Source organism: Acinonyx jubatus, chromosome X, assembly GCF_027475565.1.
Source record: "Acinonyx jubatus isolate Ajub_Pintada_27869175 chromosome X, VMU_Ajub_asm_v1.0, whole genome shotgun sequence".
NCBI classification, from domain to species: Eukaryota; Metazoa; Chordata; class Mammalia; order Carnivora; family Felidae; genus Acinonyx; species Acinonyx jubatus.
In genome coordinates this window covers 54945351-54965975 of record NC_069389.1, presented here as the reverse complement: position 1 = coordinate 54965975, position 20625 = coordinate 54945351, and the positions used below count along the sequence as shown (strand labels likewise).

General features: G+C 35.9%; 1 long non-coding RNA gene across 1 annotated transcript in view; it reads left to right on the top strand.

Moving 5' to 3' along the window:
- The window catches only part of LOC128311606 (uncharacterized), a 46911-nt gene extending 26944 nt beyond the window's left edge, over positions 1-19967 (top strand). The window contains exons 3-4 of the long non-coding RNA XR_008290129.1: positions 17182-17327; positions 19574-19967. This is a non-coding gene — a long non-coding RNA (uncharacterized LOC128311606). The remainder of the gene's footprint in view (positions 1-17181; positions 17328-19573) is intronic.
- Positions 19968-20625: the final 658 nt, after the last annotated feature.

The window sequence follows — 20625 nt, the reverse complement described above, 5'->3', positions numbered from 1 at the left end:
GTAAAAGTCAGTTAGGGAAAGAGAGATATCTGTGCACATAGTAAAAACTGAACTAAATTATGTACAAATATCTGCCCTCCTCCCTTACCATGCTTTGGACTTACTTATTTTGGCATTTTGGGTTTCCAAGGCTGTCCCACTGCCCTGGAGCCTTTCATCATCTTTGACTTTTGCTTTTTGGACTTCCTTTACTCCCTACATTGAGTCAGATTTATACTGGCCTGCAGGGATGTGATGCTGCCTGGGATCAAGCTGACCCTGGATATGACTCCATGCACAAACACAAACAGATTCTAACCCAGGAATTCTGAGTGTAGGATAAATGTTTTGTAAATTGGCCTCTGCTGCCCCCACCAAGATAACTGAGGTTATTTTTCCTCACCTGAGGTGACTTGTGAAAAAAAGGCTATCAGACCTCCAAATTACTGGCCACTTCCCATAGTATTTTAGAGCCACCCCTAGCCTTCTCTGCAGTGCTTCTGGGAACATGGATGTCTCTTTGGACAGGGGCAGGACACAACTTGGCCAAATCCTGGTACTGGAGTGGTTTAGGCCATGAATGGAAGGGGCTGCCACCCACTTTAGCTTGTATCCAGACTCCCCACCTCAGAGCTCTTCTAGGGAGGTGGAAACTTAACAGGAAAGAAACGTGTTTAAGACACTGGGAATGGAATGATTTCTCTCAGAGCATGCTCAGCCTTGTAATCACCAGCCTGAAGGCCCCTAAGGTCCCCAAGCACACATCTCAAAGTCTCTGAATATGATCCTTCCCAAGTGTGCTTTAAAGTTAACCCAGAAGCCATGACTCAACCTCTATTGTTTTTTGCTAGGTAGCTCTGGCCCAGAGGTGGCCTAGGGCTTCTCAGGCATGAGTTGAGAGAAATGTGTATTAGCTCATCTCCCACACTCTGGGCTCTACACACCTTTGGGCATTAGGGCATGGATGGAAAAGGAAGCAGGCCCTTGATCTGATGTAAAAGATATAGCTCCCCCGCAGACCTCAGGGAAATGTCACATTGCTGTCTGAGAGAGTACCACTTTACCTACAGAGCCATAAAACCAGTGCAAGGCCTAGCCTGACCATCTAGGCAGAGATAAGAAGACCGGTTTGGAGCGTTTATGCCTCTCTGAGTATGAGCTGGCAGTGTAAAGATACAACCAGCATCCCACCTCCCAGCTTCAGAATTGGGTGAGGAGAGGGTTCCTAGAAGTAAATCTAGCAACGTTTATCCTAGGCTCCAAGTTCATCCTTCATTATTCTGGAAAGATGCTGCTCATCCTCACTTTTTGGCTTCTTTCTTTGGGTATCCCTTGTACAACTCCTTCCTGTATCTGAGACCTTTATCTTATTTTAGAGGCAGAGCTTGACCTATCCAGGGGCAAAGTTAGAAATCTAGAGTTATAATAATCAAGCCCTCTAGGTATTTTACATGTATTATTTCATTAATCCTCATAAAAACCTTGTGAAAGAGGGATCATTATTATTGTTTTTTATAGATGAATAAACCAAGTCTCTGAGAGGTGAGATGATTGCTACAGGCTCCCACAGGTAGATCTTGGAGGAATCTTTTACACATATATCTGGCTTTAAAGTCAGTGATACTCTTGCAGAATATCACCTTTTGTTGTTTTGGATCTCTTCCTCTTCCTGATCTTTATATTCTACCATATGTCAAATCTATAGATACTAATTTATAAATAGCTCCTATATCTGCTCTCTCCACTCTCTCTTTCTGTACCTCCTCTATTTCTTTCTCCTGTTTCCTATACTGTCTCTCTTTATTGAAATAAAATTTAGATACAGTGAAATGCACCTGTTCTAAATATCCAACTCAATGAATTTTTGTGAATGTATATACCATATTTTGACCACCACCACCATTGAGATAGAAAACATTTCCATCACTTTGAATGATTTTTCATTTCCACTTTCAATTAATCTTTGGCCCCTACAGGCAACCATGAATATGTTTTCTGTTACTATAGATTAATTTTCTTGTTCTAGAATCTTATATAAATGGAGTAACACAGTATATACTCTTTGAGGTTCTACTTCTTTTGTTTATATAATGTACTCTATATTCTGTATGTTGCTATGTGTATCAGATATTTTATTCCCTTTTTTAGTAAGAGCTTAATGGAGATATAATTCACTTATCATACAATTTACTCATATAAGTGTATAATTCACTGGCTTTTAGTCTTCTCACAGAGTTGTACAACCATCACCACAACTGATGTTAGGGCATTTTCATTAGCCCAAAAAGAAACACTGCACCCCATAGCTGCCACACTTCAGGTCCCCACTGCCCCTTCCCCCCAGCACTAAACCATTAATCTAGTTTATATGTTTATAGATTTGCCTATTGGGGATCTTTCATATAAATGGAAATATAAAATGTGTGTTTTTATTGTGACTGACTTTTTCCACTTAGTATAATGTTTTCAAGGTTCATCCATGTTGTAGGATGTATCAGTACTTCATTCCTTTTTATGGCTAAATAGTATTCCGTTGTATGGTTATAGAACTTTTTTTTAATGTTTATTTATTTTTGAGACAGAGAGAGACAGAGCATGAACAGGGGAGGGGCAGAGAGAGAGGGAGACACAGAATCTGAGGCAGGCTCCATGCTCTGAACTGTCAGCACAGAGCCCAATGTGGGGCTCGAACTCACGGGCTGCGAGATCATGACCTGAGCCAAAGTTGGACGCTTAACTGACTGAGCCACCCAGGCGCCCCTAGAACATTTGTTTAACCTTTCATCTGTTGATGGAGGTTGGGGTTGTTTCCACCTTTTAGATAATATGAATAATGTTTCTATGAATATTCATGTATAAATCTTTGTGTAGACACATTTGAAAAAAATTTCTCTTGGATATATACCTAACAGTGGAATTGCTCTCATACAATAACTTCAAGTTTACATTTAGAGTAACTGACAAACTGAGGATGTCTTATTTTTTTCTTCATTAAAAAATAGTTTTGCTGGATATAAATTTCTTGATTGATATTTACCTTTGCTTTCAGTACTTTGAATATGTCATGTCACTGCCTTCTAGTCTCCATTGTTATTTATTAGAAGTCAGCTACAAGGGGCCCCTTGCATGTGATGATTTGTTTTTCTCTTGCTGCTTTTAAGATTTTCTCCTAGACGTTGTCATTCAACATTTTGAGTCTGATGTGTGTGGTGTAGATCTCTTTGTCTTTATCCTACTTGAACTTTGTAGAGATTATTGAATGTGTAGGTCAATGTTTTTAGTCAAATTTGGAAAGTTCTCAGTCATTGTCTCTGTCTGGGTATATTTCTGCTTCTTTCTTTGTTCTCCTTCTTGTACTCCCATTATATGTATGTTGGTGCACTTAATGGTATCTCACATTACCCTTGGGTTCTGTTAACTTTTATTCTTTCTTTTTTCTCTCTGTTTTACAGATTGTATAATCTCTAATGATTTATCTCCAGTTCATAAATTCGTTTTACTACCAGCTCCGATTACTCTTGAACCCCTATAGTGAATTTTTGTATTCCATTCATTATATTTTTAAACCCCAGAATGCCCATTGGTTCTTTAAAAAAAATTCCTATCTCTGTTGATATTTTCTATTTGATGGGACATTGTCATCGTAGCTTACCTTACTTTTTAAATCATAGTTTCCTTTAGTTCTTTGAACATACCTATAATAGCTGTTTTGAAATGTCTACTAAATCTGACATCTGGGCCTCCCTAAAGGCAATTTGTATAGCCTGCTTTATTTCTCATTTATGGGTCATACTTTCTTGTTGTTTGCACATCTTATAATATTTTTGAAAAATGGATATTTTAGATAATATATGGTAGCAGTCCTGGATACTGATTGCCCTCTTCTCCTGGGGCTCACTATTTTATTATTATTTTTGCTTGTTTTATTGGTTATGGTTTAGTGACTTGACTGGACTGTTTCAGTAGCATCTATTTCCGTGACAGTATGCCACCTGTTATGTTACTCTTCAGAGGCATAGCCTTGGGCAAGTTCACAGTCTCCTCAAGTGCCTGGGCTGGTCTGCCTCTATTGGTATCCCAAAGAGTTGTTCGCCTCAACAAATTGCTATCTGATTGCTCTGCTATTTTGATGATGCCCTAGGGCATAAATTGATCCATGGTCTGGTCTAATAAATGTAGACTCCCTTTGCAGGAGCAAGGTGTTATCAATCTTTGTGGCTACCAATTGCCGGGTATACTCTTCTTAGCTGTTTCTTTCCTTGTGTATCTCTGTTAAACTTCTAGATGGTATATCATTTGGCTTGTTGCTTTTAGTATTCCGCAGCTACTAGCCTTCTTTTAGTTGCTCACCATCAAGATTCCCATTGTTTTCAACAACACTGTCAGACATGAACTTCCCCACACTCTGTTCCAAATGTCAGTTTCCTTGGAGAGAGCTATGGACTTCTATGTTCTTGTGGTATGTCTCTCCCCTGGGCAAAACCTCTGTACCATTATACAGGAATTGGGGGTGGGGGCAGTGGTCTGATTTTTCCAGAGTGGCACTATTGCTCTATGAGTAGGGCTTACAGATGGGACAGTAGCTCATTCTAACTTGACCATTTACCCTATAAACAAGCTAAAACAGGGATATTTGAATTCCAGATTTCTCAGCATAGCATATCTGGAGTAAAGACTCTGCCTTATCAGTAGAGGTTGGGTTGGGGAAGGGAGACTCATTCTCTTGGCAGTGTTTGCCCCAAATAGAGCTTCTGCAACATGAATCTTGGAGGGATGAGAGATGTTTGTGGTCTGTTCCTCCAAAGGTGAAACTACAGTGCCAGACTGGGAACCATATGGAGAGGAAGGCTTGTCTTGGCTGCACATGACTCGTACAGGAGCTGGGATGTTGATAAGGGAGTACTCAATGTGGCTGAAATGCCACAGACTTTCACTGTTACAACTTTTAAAAAATAGATATTTCTCCATTTGGTGTATACCCTTAGAACAATTTCCAGTGACTTAAATGATTGTTTTTAAAATACTTTTCAGCAGTGAAATGGTTTCCCTGAGAAGAGGGCTCATAACATTCCTCACACTGTCATTCTGGAAATTGATCTCCTCGTTCATTTTTATTGCTGAGTAATATTCCATTGTATGAATATACCACATTAATTATGGTTCTTTTAAAATTAAGCTTATTTTGAGATAATTGTAGGTTAACATACGATTGTAAGAAATACAGAAAGATTTCATGTACCTTCTACCCAGTTTCCCCCAAGGGTGTCAGCTTGATAAACTACAATACAACATCATAACCCAGATATTAGCATTGCTATAATCCACTAATTTATTCAGATCCCCAGTTTTACTTGCACTCATCTGTGTCTACCTGTTTGACTATCTGTATGTGTGTGTATGTATTTAATTCTAGGTAGTTTTAGTGCATATGTAAGTTCATGTATCCAGCACCATAGGTAAGACACAACAATTCCATCAACACAAGATCCCTCATTTTCCCTTTAAAAAAATGTCTATTTATTTATTTTTGAGATAGAGAGAAAGGGCATCTGTGCACAAGGAGAGGTAGAGAGAAAAGCAGACAGAGAATCCCACGCAGGGTCCATACTTTCAGCACAGAGCCCAATATGGGGCTCAAACCCACAAACTGTGAGATCATGACCTGAGCCAAAACCAAGAGTCTGACACTTAAACCAACTGAACCACCCAGGTACCCCTTATTTGCCCTTTTATAACCATACCCACCTCCCTCCTGCCTCCATACCTCTTCCTAATTCCTGGCAACTGCTAATCTGTTTTCTATCTCTATAATTGTGTCATTTCAAAAATGCTGTATAAATGAAATCATACGGTGTTTAAACTTGCAGGGTTAGCTGTTGTCACCCAACCTAATTTCCTGGAGTCATCGAAGTAGTTGTGTTTATCAATAGTTTGTTCCTTCTTATTGTTGAATAGTAATTCATGGTATAGATGTATCACAGTTTGTTTAACCATTACTTGATGAAGTATATCTGAATTGTTTCTAGTTTTTGGCTACTGTGAGTAAACATGCTGTGAACATATGTGTGTAGGTTTTTGTATAAATGTAATTTATTTGTCTTGGATAAATGCCCAAGAGGACAATTGCTGGGTCATATGGCCATTGTATGATTTTTTTTTTTAAGAAATTGCTGATGTACTTTCCAGAGTGTTTTTTTTATTATTTTACATTCCCACCAGCAATATATGAGTGATCCAGTTTCTCTGCATTCTTGCATTTGATTTGGTCACTATTTTTTGCCATTCTGATGGGTGTGTAGTGATATTGCATTTTGCTTTTAATTAGTATTTCTTTAATGACTGATAAAGTTGAACATCTTTTGATGTGCTTATTTGCCACTTGTGTATACTCTTTCATAAAGGCCAAATCATTTTTTTATTACATCGTGGACATTTTGGCTATTATGTTAAGAGACTCTGGGTCCTCTTTACATCTTCTATTTTAGCAGGCAGTCATCCTGTTTAGGTATAACACACAGGTTCTGGCCTACTTTTGTAGGCTCTGGTTCCAACAGTAATTTAATTTTCATTGCCTTGTTATTCTCTTTTCATCTGCTTGGTTTACCTGGTGTTTCTTGGGTTCTCATGGACTCTGAGCAGGTAGAAGTATTTTCCCATGTCAGACTTCCTGGTTCATCTAGATGGGCAAAGGAATTCTCTACCCACAGGGATGAAGAAAGCTTCCTGGTCTAACCACTTGTTGTGGTGGGATCCCCCTTGCCACTGGTGCTTCCTACTGCTTATTGTAGAGGGAAGTCTCTGGTTCTGTTGGGGAAGAAGATTGCTTTCTGACAAGATGCTACCTGTGGCAAGATATCCCTGCCTGTGGGAGAGTAAGAGTGCTTTTAGGCCCAGACAGCTTGTTGCAATGGGATTTTCCTCCTTGTTGTCCCTGAACTGCCATGCCCCGTGTCTCTGGTTGAGACAGAGGAGTCTCAGCACAAAGGAGGCAAAAGAGTTTCCAGGTCTAGGTCACTTGTTATGGTGGAATACCCCTTACTGTTTCTTTCTGGCCACCTAGTATCTCTCTGTGTTAGGGGTGGGCAGAGAGTCTTGGACCTGGTATGAAAAGAGAAAGCTTGCTCTGGTCACTTATTTTCAGAAATGATCTTCATTGATCCCCCTTGCCATTGCTGCCAATGCTTGGCAGCAAGCTCACCTGGGGTTGTCATTGGGATTCTTGTTCCATCTGGGAGAGAAATGAACCTACCTGGACCACCTTGTGTTGCTAGGTTGGGGGTCAGTTATTGATAGGCCTGAGTTAAGTGTTGGGTGGGGAATGTGTTGGTGATGTACCTTTCCTCAAGTCCTTGGGTCTTTAACCAGATTGCTCTCTTATTTCCACTTTTCAGAATTCACTTTTGTTTTCATTTTGTGCTGTTTCTAGGATTTATAATTACAGCAAAGAGAGCAGGGATAAATGAGTCAATACTGTCATGTCTGGTATGAAAGACTAGGTACCTTTTTTTTTTTACTTTTTATTATAGAGAATTTAAAACAAAATTGGAATATTTTAATGAAGCTTGGTGATATATTCTTGGGGGTTCAACAATGATTAACTTTGGACCAATCCCATTTCATCTATATTCTCTACCCATTGCCTCCAACATTACCAACACTGGATTACTTTGAAGCAAATCCCGGGCATCATATAATTTCGTTCATATGTATTTTAATATTAGCCCTAAAAGATATGGCTTTAAAAAAGCAAAAGAAATATACCATATGGCACCTAAAAATTAATTTCCAGTGTTCAAATTTCCTTGATTGTCTGGTAAAATTTATTTTACCATTAGTGTATTCAAATCAAGATCCAAATAAGCCCCATGTATTTTCTCTCTCTCTCTTTCTCTTTAGTATAGTTCACACAAAATGTTACATTAGTTTCAGGTGTACAACATAGTGAATCAAGTTTATACATTATTACCACAATTGTAGCTACCATCTATCCCAATATATCACTATTAACTCAATAGTTAATAGTTAATAGTTAACTCAATATTCACTCAATAACTGGAAGCCTGTATCTCCCACTTTTCTTTGCTCATTTTGCCCAACCTTCTACCTCTTTCCCCTCTAGAAACCATCAGTTTGTTCCTGTATTTATAGGTCTGATTCTGCTTTTTGTTTATTCATTTGTTTTTTAGAGTCCACTTATGAGTGAAATCATATGGTATTTGTGTTTCTCAGTATGACTTATTTCATTTATCATACCTTCTAGGTCTATCCATGTTGTCTCAAATGGTATGATCTCGTCCTTTTTTTATGGCTGTGTAAAATTCCAGTGTGTGTGTGTGTGTGTCTGTGTGTCTGTGTCTGTGTGTATACATACCACATTTTCCTTTTTCCTTATCCATTCATCTACCGATGGACACAGTTTGCAGGTTGCTTCCATATCTTGTCTATTGTAAGTAATGCTGCAATCAACATAGAGGTGCTTATATCTTTTCAAATTAGTGTTTTCACTTTCTTTGGGTAAATATCCAACAGTGGAATTATTGGATCATATAGTATATCTATTTTTAACTTATTGAGGAATCTCCATACAGTTTTCCACAGTGGCTGTACCAATTTACATTCCCATCAACAGTGTAAAGAGTTCCTTTTTCTCCACATCCTTTCCAACACTTGTTCTTTCTTTTTGATTTTAATCATTCTAACAGTTATAAGGTGATATGTCATTGTGGTTTTGATTTGTATTTCCCTGATAATGAGTGATGTTGAACATATTTTAATGTGTCTCTTTGTCATCTTATGTCTTCTTTGGAAAAATGTTTTTTCAGGTTCTCTGACCACTTTTAATCAGATTCTTTGGGGGTTTTTTGGGGATTGGATTGTATGAATTCTTTGTATATTTTTGGATATTAACCCTTTATTGAATATATCATTTGCAAATATCTTCCCCCATTCAGTAGGATGTCTTTTTGTTTTGTTGATGGTTTCCTTTGCTGGGCAAAAGCTTTTTATCTTTATGTAATTCCAATAGTTTATTTTTGCTTTTGTCTCCCTTGCCTTAGGAGACATATCTAGAGAAATATTGCTATGACTGGTGCCAGAGACATTATTACCTGTGTTCTAGGATTTTTTTTTTTTTTTTGGTTTCGGGTCTCACATTTAGGTCTTTAATCCATTTTTAGTTTATTTTTTGGTATTGTGTTAAAAGGTGTTCCAGTTTCATTCTTTTACATGTAGCTGTCCAGTTTTCCCAGAACCAAAAGAGACTTTTTCCCATTGTATATTCTTGCTTCCTTTGTCATAGATTAATTGACCATGTAATCATGGTTTACTTCTGTGTTGTTTATTCATTCCACTGATCTATGTGTCTGTTTTTGTGTTAGCATACTGTTCTGATTACTATAGCTTTGTAGTATATCTTGAAATCTGGAATTGTGATACCACCAGCTCTGTTCTTCTTTCTCAAGTTTGCTTTGGCTATTTGTGGTCTTCTGTGGTTCTATAGAAATTTAAGTATTTGTTCTAGTTTTGTGGAAAAGTTATTGATATTTTGATAGGGATTGTATTGAATTTGTAGATTGCTTTGGGTAATATGGATATTTTAACAATATTAATTCTTCCAATCCATGAGCATGGAATATCTTTCCATTTGTCTGTGTCATCTTCAATTTATTTCATCAGTGTTTTATAGTTTTTGGAGCATAAGTCTTTCACATCTTTGATGAAGTTTATTTCTAAGTATTTTATTCTTTATTGTACAATTGTAAATGCTGTTGTTTTCTTACTTACTAATTTTGCTACTTTGTTATTAGTGTGTAGAAAGGCTATTGATTTCTGAGTATTAATTATATATCCAATAATTTTACTGAATTCATTTATTACTTTTAGCAGTTGTTTGATGGAGTCTTTAGAATTTTCCATGTATCATGTCAGCTGCAAATAGTGACAGTTTTTCTTTTTCCCATTATGGATGTCTCTTATATCTTTTTCTTGTCTGATTGCTGTGGCTGAGGCTTTCAGTTGGAAATCTAGGTAAATCTTTCAGAGAACAAAATAGGCTTTCTAGAATAAAAAATGTAACTGTCAATTTTAAAAATTCAATGGGCAGGTTAAATAGCAAATTAGAAATAAAGAGACTGTTGCTGATCTGGAAAGTAGATCTGAAGAAATTATTCGTAATTCAGCAGAGAGAGAGAGAGAAAAGGGGTAGGAATTGTAAATGATAAATTTGAAAATATGAAAGATAGAATGAGAAATCTAACATAAATATAATTACATTTCTAGATGGGGAAAATGCAGAAAATGAGAGAGATGCAAAATTCAGAGTAGTGGCTGATAGTTTTCCTTTATTGATGAAAAACATAAATCCTTAAATTCAAGAATTGCAACATCTCAAGCAGGACAAATACAAAGAAAGCTGTACATAGACACATTGTGGTAAAAAGATAGAGAACGTCTGAAAAAAAGCCAGACAGGAATGACAGGTTATTTCTAAAAGACTGATTATTAAACTGAGAGCAGACTTCTTAAAAGCAACAAAGTCAGAAGATAAAGGAATAAAACAGTTGACTCTTGAACAAATTGAAGGTTAGGAATGCTGACCTCTGTGCAGTTGAAAATCTGTGAGTAAATTTTGGCTCCTCACAGCCAAACTTAACTACTAATAGCCTACTGTTGACTGGAAGCATTACTGATAGCATAGATCAATTTACACATATTTTGCATGTTATGTGTATTATATACTGTATTCTTATAATAAAGTAAGCTAGAGAAAAGAAAATGTTATTAAGAAAGTCATAAGGAAGAGAAAATACATTTACAGTACTGTACTGTATTTATAAAAAAACTCCATGTATAAATGGGCCTGCATAGTTCAAATGTGTGTTAAGGGTCAACGGCACTTTCAAAGTGCCAAAGGAAAATATCTGAAAAGCTAATGTTGAAAAATAAGAGCTAAATAAAGACAATTTCAGACATGTAAAATCACATCTTCACTAATAGATTTTCTATAATGAATTTCCAGAAGAATGGAAGAAGAATGAGATCAAAGAAGGAATAATGAGCATAAACAACCATTACCTATATTAAACAATATAGTGACCAAGTTGGGGAGTTTATTTTATTTTATTTAAAAAAAAATTTTAATGTTTATTTTTGAGACAGAGAGAGAGCATGAATGGGGGAGGGTCAGAGAGAGAGGGAGACACAGAATCCAAAGCAGGCTCCAGGCTCTGAGCTGTCAGCCCAGAGCCCGATGCAGGGCTCGAACTCACAGACTATGAGATCATGACCTGAGCTGAAGTCGGATGCTTAACTGACTGAGCCACCCAGGCGCCCCAAGTTGGGGAGTTTAAAAAGGTGGACTTGAAATACTGGAAAACAGTAATAAATAAGCTGAGGAGGTGATCAACATTAAAATTTTAGAAGGTCCTAGTATCATTGGGGGGAAGGTATAGATACTAATTAATTTTAGACTTGGTTCATTTAAGTATGACTATTAAAATTTAAGAGTAACTATGAAACGAATAGAAATAGAGTATATAACATACAAACCAGTAGAGGAAAAAATTGAGTAACAAAAGTTCAGTTACTTGTAAAGAAGGCAGAAAAGGCAAAAATAGAAGCATTAAAAAAATCAGAGTAGAAAACATTAAATTAGATGGTATGAATAAATAAAAAATATGTTAGTGATAAAAATAAATGTTGTGTGAAATACACCGCTTAAAATGCTGAAATTTTAAATTGATAATTGATTTTTTTCAAAATCCAGTTATATCTTTTTACAAATGACACACTTAAAACATAAAGACCATATTATTTCATCACAGTGCAATTAAGTTAGGCATCAATAGCAAGAACAAAGCACAACCTTAAAAAATATATATAAAATTAAAAATACATATTTGATTAACTCATGGGACAAGGAAGAAGCCTTAATGTAAATTAGAAAATATTTATAACTGAATTTAATACAGTATCTCACATCAAAACCTGTAGGGTGAAGCAAAGGAAGATTGTGCTTAGAGACAAAGTTATAGCCTTTAAATATCTTTATTAGGAAATAAGAAAGAATGAGTATTTATACATTAAGTGTCCAACCTAAGAAGACAGAAACAATTATATGAACCCAAAAAAGTAGAAGGAAGAAAATAACAAAGTTAAGAGCAAGATTAATGAAAAGAAACTGAAGCTATGATAGAAAGAATTTAACTGCCATATTGATACTTAAAAAGATTGCTTTTTTCTGGAAAATGGATAAACCTTTGTCCACACTAATCAACTAATAAAGGAATAAAGTAGAAGAAATAAAGGAAGTTTGTAACTAGAAATACAGAAGAGATTAAAAATAAGTTATTACTGTTAACTATTTTATGCTGATAAATCTTAAATCCTAAATAAAATGGACAATATTCTGGGCAAATATAACAGCAAAAATGACTCTGGAAGAAATTGAAAGCCTTAGTAGACTTATAAACTTTAAAGCAATGAATCAATGAGTAAAACTACCACACACCTCATTCTGAATACTATAATCCAGATGATTTCACAAATGAGTTCTATCAACATTCAAGAAATAAATAAATACAATCTCACAAAACTCAGGTGAGGAATAAAAAAAATAACAATTCCCCTCAATTCATTTTATGAGGGTTTATAACCTTGATAATAAAATTTACAAGAACATTAAAAAAACAGGCTTATGTTTCATATAAACATAGAAAAATACAAAATATTAGTATTTCTATGTAGACAATGTTACATTTTTCCTGACAGACATTAAAGAGATCTAAATAGGGAAAGAGGTACATCATGTACATAGATAGAAAGATTAATATTGTAAATATGTCAGTGATCCCCCAAATTAATCTAAAAATTCAATACAGTTTCAGCCAGAATTCAAACTATATTTTTTTGGTGGAACTTAAAAAGCTAATTATAAGAGGGGCATCAAAGAGCAAAGGGCCAAAATTAGCAGCTGATATTTATTGAACACTTACTATAATCCAGGCAGTGTTCTAATCATGTGTTATATGCTTTACACGTATGAACTAATTTAATCATCACAATAGTCCTATAAGGTAGGTACTGTTTTGTACCTATTTCATATATGAAAAAACTGGGGCACAGAAAGGTTATAATTAATTTGGCCAGGGTGTCACAGCCATTAAGCAGCAGAACTAGAACTCAAACCCAGGAAATTTGGTTCCAGATTCTTCACTCTTTTTTTCCCTATTTGCTTGTACATATACAGATTCCATACTCTTAAACTCCACAATAGATAATTTTGAAGAATGAGTTGGGGAGTTCACTCTGCCTCACATCAGGAATTACTATATAGCTATAATGATTAAGAGAGAGTGATATTGGCATGACAGTAGACAAATAGGCCAATGGAACAGAATAGAGAATCCAGAAATAGACTCAAGAGACCAACCCCAAGAAGGATGCTATAATTAGAACTTATTCATTCATTCAACAAATATTTCTAAAGCATGAACTGTGTGGTTGGCATTAGAAATACAGTAGTGAATAAGAGACGAGCCCTTCACTCATGGAGTTTACATGCTAGTGGGGGAAGACAGAAAATACACAATAAAGTAGTTTGTAGTGGTAAAGTGGGTGTTACTGTGGCAGCAGAGAGCAGAGAGCCCAGCAGAAACCTGAAGAGCCCTGTGGAACATACTTCTATAGATAATGTTGAAGCTGTGGGGAGGAGTGGTTGATAATTTCAGAGACATGGAATGGACCCAGTAATGGCTTCTCTAGTTTACATTAGGGTTGGCTGGGCCAGTGGGGCAGGAGGAGAGCCAGACCAGGTTCCCTAAATATTCAGCAACCCCATCTTGATGAGCAGTGGTTGTCAGCAGAGGCGATTTCTTCAAGGTATTGTTGAAGCCTTGGAGCTTCCCAAGGCATTGACCAAGTTGTGATGGGTAGTGCAAGGAAGTGACAGCAGTGATATCTCTTGCTATTGAGGGCAGTGGGTTCTGGGTGAAGCATAGCAGCCACTCAAGACATTTGATCCAGCCTTTGAATCAAGGTACTAGGGTATCATGTGGGATACCCTATCATGTGGGAGTGTCATGTTAGATATGAAGCCACCAAATATCCCTATGCATTACATTTAGAATTTTTACTGAACACAAAAATTAACTTCTGGAATAGCACTGTGTTAGGAATCTCAGCCATACAGGCATTTCTCTTTCTTCAACATACTCTTCTCATTCCTACCTCAAAGCCTTTGTGCTTGCTGAAATAATCTTCCATATCTTTGCAATATTTCAACTCAAATATCACCCCTTTAAGATAGATCTTCTGTGTCCTATGTAAAGTAAACCCTTAGCCACTCTCTATCATGTTCTTTTGCTTCATACTCTTCTTAGCACTTATCACTATATGAAGTTATCTTGTATATTTGCTTACTATCTTTTACTCAAATGCAATCTCTATGAAGACAGAAGCCATTTCTTTCTGGATCACTGCTTTATCCCTAGTGCTTGATAAAACTGCTGACATATAGTAAGTGTTCAATAAATGTATGTTGCGGAAGGAAGGAAGGAAGGAAGGAAGGAAGGAAGGAAGGAAGCAAGGAAATGTATCTGCTAGGGGCAAAAGATAACTTATCCTAGTGAAACGAGAATTTGAAGCCCTCTGAGTTAACCCCTTGACTCTGCCAAGCAAGATTACACTTCAGCCTAGTGTCTACAATTGATTGTTGCCATTAGCTGCAACCAGAATAACAAGACCTCAAAGCTTTCTGGTCATAGAATTTACCAGGGTGGACCTGTAACATTCCCTCCACAACTCTGGTTTCTGAAAGAGAGAGCATTTCTCTCTCTCCCTCAACCCTATCACCCCAACTCCCTGCTAGTGGTTCTGGTTGTTTGTCTGCCTAGGATGATATCATACTTCTGGTATGCACAGAATTTCTGTTTTTGCCTTGGGTGTTTTAGGTTGCCATTTTGTAAAAACTATGTTATATGATTAACATTTTTAAATAATTTGTATTAATGGGATAATTGCTTAGAATGTAAAAGTGAGGAAATGGATCACTTAATTCCATTACTCCTCTTTTTATATTGAATATTTTATTAAATACATTTTATATCTCCCCTCCCCCCCCCATGTTTTACTCACTATTGTGTTTGTAGTAATAAAATGGTGAGATTATATGTAAAATATAAACTACATGCTCTGGAAACTTTTTTCAGATGCATTTGGTTTAAAAGGGTGGGTTTATTAGCACTTTTAGAATACAAAATGGCCCAAAGTTATTGTAAATCCATTGTTTTCCATTTTCATATGATCAATAATGTTACACAACCAGGTAACATTTTAGATAAATTGACTGACTCAGTGTAAACTGTTACAGTGCACACTAATTGTATATAAAATCTTACATATGACAAACTAAAGAAAAAAGAAAAAAACAATGATGTTACGTAGTATGAATGGTAGAGGATTGAGTAAGAGGATGCTCAAGGTAATTTCAGTAATAGGTAGTAGTATTTACTATTCCAAGTCACTGTTTTAAATACTTTGTTGATATTAATTTATATAATGTTAAACAATCCTGTGAAGAATGTGCTATTATTATCATTGTCATTTTACATGTGGGAGAACTGTAGCATAGAGATATCAAGTTACTTGTCCAATGTCACACAGTTAGGAAGTGATGGAGCTTAAATTTGATCACAGTGTGACCCCAGAGACCTTTCTTTTAACCGCTATTCTGGTACTCTTGATTGCTAGTAATTTTCTTTCGTACTTAGCTTAATTGTCCTCAACTAGAGAAATATTGTCAGGGGAGAAAGTAACAGGATCTTGGATCCTCTGGGGACAAAGCAGCCCCCAACTCTTGGAGATCTCTCTTACAATGAAGTGTGTGTGTGTGTGTGTGTGTGTGTGTGTGTGTGTGTGAATGCATATATACATGTATATATATATGTATATATATATAGTTGAACTATATAGTTGAATATATATATACTTATGCAAACTCATTTATTTATCCTTGCCTCAATAACTTCATATATGTCAACAATAAAGATTAGAAACTGTAATGGTGAAAAAATATTCAATTGCCAATCACAATAGCAAGCATAGAATACCTAGGAATATAAATTTTACAAAAGTTCAAGACTCATGTGTAGTATCAATACCTAGGAATATAAATTTAACAAAAAAGTGCAAGACTTACAGTAAGAAAGTGTAAAATTCTACTGAAGAATAAAGAATAGGAACATGTCTTATACTTAGATAGACTCAATTTTATGAAAGCTATTAATTAACATATAAATTAATAACATGTCCAAAGAAAATTCCAAGACTTTAGGGGGTGGTTTTTATTTTTTGGAACTTTGCAATAGTATTCTTCATTTTATGTCAAAGGATACATATTAAGGAATAGCAAGGAAATTTTAGAGTAAAACTAATAAGAGAGGATTTGCCTTATCAAATATGAAAATTTATTAATTACAAAGCTACAATAATTAAAATATTGTAGCATTATTTTGGGAATAGAAATAGATGAGTACAATCAAAATATAAAGCCCAGAAGCGAACCCAAATGTCGAATTTATTATGAAAGAGTTATTGTAATTTACTAGGGAAAAGAAATATTCTTTAAGTTTATTGGGACAACCAACTAATTATTTAGAAAATAAATAAAGCTGGATTAATGCTCTATTGTTTATACCATAGAAATTTTTGTTATAACAATATAAAATGTAAAAGAATGAAACCATAAAACCAACAGAAGGAAATATGAGTGAACATTTTTATAATCTCAGGGTAGCAGAAGCCTTTTCAAGCAAAGATGTGAAATGCACAAACCATTGACAGATTGACAGATTTGACTACATAAAAATATTTATGTACAGCAGAAAATGTCATAAAATTGAAAGACAAATGACAAATTGGGAAAGAGCACATATGACAAAGGTTAATTTCCTTTAATAACCTATTAACAAACGATAAATATTCAAGTAGAACAATGGGCAAAGGACATGAACAGGACAATCATGAAAGAAAAATATACATGGACAATAAACCTATGAAAAGCTGTTCAACTTTACCTTTAATCAAAGAAATGCAAATTAGAACCATGACAAGATAGACTTTGTCACCTTTTGGTTTATCAAATGTTTTTAACTGGACTTTATTCTGCAGAGTAGCTTTTTAAAAGTTTACTTATTTATTTTTTAGATGCTGTCAGCGTGGAGCCTGATGCCGGGCTCGATCCCATGAATGTGAGATCATGACCTGAGCTGAAGCCAAGAGTCAGACATTTAACCAACTGAGCCACCCAGGTGCTCCTAGAGCAGTTTTGAATTTGCAGAAAAGTTAAGAAGGTGTTACAGAGATTTCCCATATGCCCTTCATCTAGTTTCCCTTATTATTAACATATTAGTATTATGCATTTTTTACAATTAACCAATCCTGTTATATCGTTATTAACTGAAGTCCATAATTTCTTCAGATTTTCTTAAGTTTTTACCTAATGCCCTTTTTCTGTTCCAGAATCCTATTCAGGATACCACATTACAAGTAGTTGTCATGTCTTCCTAGGTTTCTCTGGGCTATGGTAGTTTTTTAGACTTTTCTTGACAATTTTGGAGTACTTAGGTAGAATGCCCCACTATTGGAATTTGTCTGATGTCTTAGGCACAAAATAAGACAAGATTGGAGTTATGGATTATTGAGAGGAAGAGCACAGTTTAAGTGCCATTTTTATCACATTATATCCAGGATACATACTATCTACATTATTTATATGTGTTGATGTTACCTTGTTGAGGCGGAATTTATCAGGTTTTAACACTGTAAATTTACTTTTTGCTCCTCTCTTCATACTTTACTCTTTGGAAAGATGTTACTATGTGTAGCCCATACCTAGGGAGTGGAGCATTATACTCTCCCCTTCTTGAGGGCAGATTAACTGCTTAAATTATTTGGATTTTTTTCTGCATAGCAAGTTTGTTTCTTCTCCCTAATCCAATTAATTTTAATAAATGACTGGTTTTTATATCAGTATGGACTTATGTATATTTATTTTATATTTTGGCTTATAATCCAATACTACTTTTACTTATTCTGTTGCTTAAATTGTTCTAATTTTAGCTATTAGGAACTTTTAGTTGGGTCCTGTGCTCCCTTAATATATCCCCACCAGTGTGTGATTTTTTAAAGTATTTCCTTACTTTATGGCATAAAATATGCCAAGCTTATCTTGTATATTTCCTGCTTTAGTCCTAGAGTCAGCAATTTCTCTAAGTAGCCCTCATCCCTTTTATTACAGAATAGTATTAGAAATCAAGATCTGGATGCTAGATGTGTACTTTGCTTCTGTGGTCTCATTGCTTCTAGGCCCTATTAGATGACATAGCAAAGAAATATATGTGTGTGTATATTAATCTGTGTATATACACATATCTCTAAACATTTATATATGTAACCATCTGTATCTATAATAACTTAAACATGATTTCATACTGATGTCTCCAATCCTAATACCTTACCACATGGGTTATTTTAGCTTTCTCCCCTTCCTTATCTATAAATTCCCATGCTAACAGTGAGAGACCTGGTTGCTACCATCTGTCATCTATCCATTTAATTTTTGATCTCATTATACATGTATAGCTCCATCAGAATTGTTAACCCATGCCCCCATGGAAACAAACTGTGTCAGCTAGATTATAATGCTTATGTGTAGTTCCTTGTGCCTTAGCTTTACAGACTCCACTCATTTCCAAACTTACTTTCATCAGGACCAATTCCATCTACTCCCTTCAGTGAGGTTGTCTCATAGATTTGTAATACAGATTCTCTTGTCACAGTCTGTGTTCCTCCCTGGTATCCTTGATAAATTATTCTTTAAACTATATACATTAAGATTCACTCTTTGTGCTATAAGGTTCAGTGTGCTTTGACAAATATATAATGCCATATATACATTATGATATTATATAGTTATTTTCTGCCCTGAAAATCACCTTTGTTTCATTATTCTACCCTCCCTGAGCCTCTGACAACCACTGATTATTATATTTATGGTTTTGGCTATTCTGGAATGTCATACAACTAGAATCATATAGTATGAATTTATTTCAGACTGGCTTCTTTCACCAAGCAATATGTATTTAGAGTTCCCCAGATTGTTTTGTGGCTTGAGCCAAAAATTTTTTTAGCACTGAATGATATTCCATTGTATTAATATATCACAATTTGTTTATCCATTCTCCTATTTAAAAAAAATATTTAGTTATTTTTGAGAGAGAGAGAGAGCACAAACAGGAAAGGGGCAGAGAGAGAGAGGGAGAGAGAGAATCCTAAGCAGGCTCTAAGGTGTCAGCACAGAGCCTGATGTGGGGGCTTGAACTTACAAACTGTGAGATCATGACCTGAGCTGAAGTCAGACCCTTAACTGACTGAGGCACCCAGGCGCCCTGTATCCATTCACCTATTGAAGGACATCTTGGTTGCTTCCAGTTTTTGGCGATTATTAATAATGTTGCTATAAACATTTATTCAGGTTTTTGTGTGGGAATAGGTTTTTATTTTTTCTATACTTTCATTTTTTCCCCCAACATGCCAGAGACTGTTCACCTTGGAGAACTGCTTTGGATATGCATATGGTCTGGTGTGAAATTTACATCTTCTCTCATGGATTTTCAAGGGCCACCTCACTGGATGCCACCAGAACCATGACATTTTCCAAGTGGGCATATATTTAAATCAATTGGGTAAGTTCTAACAGCACAACTGCTAGATCATATGATAAGACTATATTTAGCTTTGTGACAAAGTGCCAAACTGACTTCTAAAGTGGTTGCACCATTTGCATTCCCACCATTGCATTCCCAATGAATGCATTCTTTCTGGCATTGGGTATTTTCAATTTTAAAAATTTTAACCATTCTGGGGCACGTGGGTGGCTTAGTTGGTTAAGCATCCGACATTGGCTCAGGTCATGATCTTACAGTCCATGAGTTCGAGCCCCACATCGGGCTCTGTGCTGACAGCTCAGAGCCTGGAGCCTGTTTCAGATTCTGTGTCTCCCTCTCTCTCTGACCCTCCCCTGTTCATGCTCTGTCTCTCTCTGTCTCAAAAATAAATAAATGTTAAAAAATTAAAAATTTTAACCATTCTCTTAATCATTCTCAAGAGAGAGGAAGATGGCGGTGGAGTAGGAAGACTCTAGTCCCTTCTGCTCCCATGAACACAACTAGATAACTATCAAATCATCCTAAATACCCCAGAAACTCAATATTAAGATGGAAAGAACAAACTCCACACCTAAATGGAGAGAAGAGGCCACACCTAAGACAGTAGGAAGTGCAGAGACATGATTTAGGGGACAAACAGATCATGGGTGCTGCAGAGAGCAGGGAGATATGGTTGTTGAGAAAGGAAAGAGAGAGGAGCACACAGGAGAATGCACAAAGTAAATATTTTCTCAAAGCCATTGGCTTCAGAAAATGAGAGGGGCTGAATTTTGTGATTTCTTGCAACCAGTGGGGCTTAAAGCCTAGAGTTTTATTGATTGATTGATTGATTGATTGATTGATTGATTGACTGATATTTTTGAGAGAGAGAGCGAGCACGAGTGGGGGAAGGGCAGAGAGAGAAGGAGACACAGAGTCTGAA